We start from the raw sequence: 2,355 nt of genomic DNA, 5'->3' as shown, positions 1-2,355 counted from the left end.
CTAGAGGATAAAGAAAAGTTACGTGACTACAAGACAGTCAGCAAGATAAAAGAAAAAATCGCACTACAAAAGGAGAACACTGGGATTGGGAATATATTATTTGATATTTGAGAGTAAAAATGCCTAGAGAAATGGTTTCTTCAGTTCAGTCGCTCAGTTGTGTCTGACTCTTTGCAACCCCATGGACTGCAGCATGCCAGGCCTCCCTGTCCATCACCAACTCCTGGAGTTTACTCAAACTCATGTCCATTGAGTCAGTGATGCCATCCAGCCATCTCATCCTCTGTCATCCCCTTCTCCTCCCACCTTCAATCTTTCCCAGCATCAGGGTCTTTTCCAATGAGTGTGTTCTTCACATCAGGTGGCCAGCCAAAGTATTGGAGTTTCAGCTTCAGCATCAGTCCTTCCAATGAACCAAACAACGTGGCAGGATAAACAACTTAGTAATGCAATTGTTAGATAGTTATCATGGAGATGATCTCGGGGATATTACTGAAATCATGAATAATGGTTTCCAAGGAAGACCTGCTGCCAATAAGAACACTGTAGAGTAGATCACATATTTTTGTTTTATTTGGTTTGGGAGTTAAAGGACAGCAAGACTAGTGGGTTCTAAGAGGACAGGAACAGACACTGGACAGGAACAGGAAGTTGGCAGCTTCGACTCTTAAGGAGAATCGATCACCTAGCCATTAACAGATGAATACTAGTTAACTACTCTAAACCAGAAGTGAGAAAGGAGGTCGCAAATGCCTGATATTTGCCCCAACTACTCACAACTGTATCTAACATTAAGCTTAGCTGAATCTCAAAAGCTGACAGGAGGCCTATTAACTGTGGGATCGCTGAGTCATCAGTTAGAGCACCAACCCATTACACATGGTGTTAAGAGTTCAAATCCCCTGAAAACCTATTTAAATCTACTGAGAGGTCGTCTGCATAAGTTCACAAAGAATACCCAGTATCCAGTACTGCGTCAGAAAACAGCAGTTATTTTTATTATGAAAGTTACACGGTTATTGGGAAGCCCCCAGTGGCTCAGTGGGTAAACATTCTGCCTGAAGGCAGAAGACTCAGAAGATGCAGGTTCGATCCCTGGGTTGGGAAGATCCCCTGGAGGAGGAAATGGCAATCCACTCCAGTATTCTTGCCTGAAAAATCCCATGGACAGAGGAGTCTGTCCAAATGGCCACAAAGAGTCAGATACAACTGAGCAACTAAGCAGCATGCACACTGCTGTTACGTCTTTGGTTTCTAAGATTGCTCTGAGCCACCTCCAGGGTATTGGGAAGGACTCCTAGCAACCTTTGCACACTACCCCTCCTCCCCCACGCCTGGATCCCCTGATGCAGGGCACAAAGGGAAAAGAAGTGAGTCAGAACTGAAGGGATAGGATGAGTTAACAGTGGCAGCAAAGTATACTAAATACACTATATTTTGGAGAGGCCTCACTTCCTGAAAATGTGCAGTGAGGCTGATTGAAACCTGACTTTTGACTCTGTTACTCTAGACCTTTTCCTACATTTAGAGTGCTTAAAATCAGTGTTATGTTCTTGCCAGTTCTTTACAACTACTCAGAAAATGATTTTCGGAAGACTCTAAGAGATCCAAAATAGAGAGATGTAAAATGTTTTCCTATAAACTTAAAAGTGAAATAAAAAGGGTAGGTCCCTATTCCTGTTCTTGATTACTTATTCTACATGTGGAAAAAAACTCTTTTAGTAACTAGACTTACCATCTATTTCGGCGTCTCTTCTTCTTTCTTCCTTCTCTTTTCCCCCCCTCTCCTAGTTAAGAGGTGAGCCCTTATGCCCTCTTTCATCCTGGTGGCATGTAGTTTCTTTATTTGTGTGAGGCAGCATTCTGACGATGGATTATCACCTACAGATTTTGCTTCCTGCATCAAGTTGTCATTGATGCTGAGGCAAGTATCAAATGTTTTTCTAGTATCGACCAAACACAGCATCATGTGTGTTTGGCCAATACCAGACTATGATGATAGGACTTTTGAGTCCTTTCCTCAGTGGATTAGAAGCAGAACAGCAGAATATTAGACACTGCTTAACACTTTTGCCTACTGTTCTGTAGCATCTCCAATGACTTCTCTCACCTTAGCTTCCACCTCTCGCTGATGAGACATTTACAACTGAGAGAAAGCCTAATACCTATTCTGATATCTCTTAATTGCTAGAAAGTTCTTTCTTTACACTGGGCTTAAAAAAAAAAAATCTATAAGCTGTTTGCCTAAATTAAAACAAAACAAGAAGTTGTTGTCCCTGTTTCCTCCAAGAGTACAGATATTTTATGTCCCTTACAGGTGGTCCTATTTCTTTGCCAAACTAAACAATCCCAACT

General features: G+C 41.9%; 1 protein-coding gene across 8 annotated transcripts in view; it reads right to left on the bottom strand.

Moving 5' to 3' along the window:
• The window catches only part of SWT1 (SWT1 RNA endoribonuclease homolog), a 113,006-nt gene that overhangs the window by 6,281 nt on the left and 104,370 nt on the right, over window positions 1–2,355 (bottom strand). The gene's annotated exons all lie outside the window — the stretch shown is intronic.

Source organism: Bos indicus, chromosome 16 (genome assembly GCF_029378745.1).
Source record: "Bos indicus isolate NIAB-ARS_2022 breed Sahiwal x Tharparkar chromosome 16, NIAB-ARS_B.indTharparkar_mat_pri_1.0, whole genome shotgun sequence".
In the NCBI taxonomy this organism is placed as follows: domain Eukaryota; kingdom Metazoa; phylum Chordata; class Mammalia; order Artiodactyla; family Bovidae; genus Bos; species Bos indicus.
Note: the sequence above shows the minus strand (reverse complement) of the source record. Positions and strands in the feature narration are given on the sequence as shown.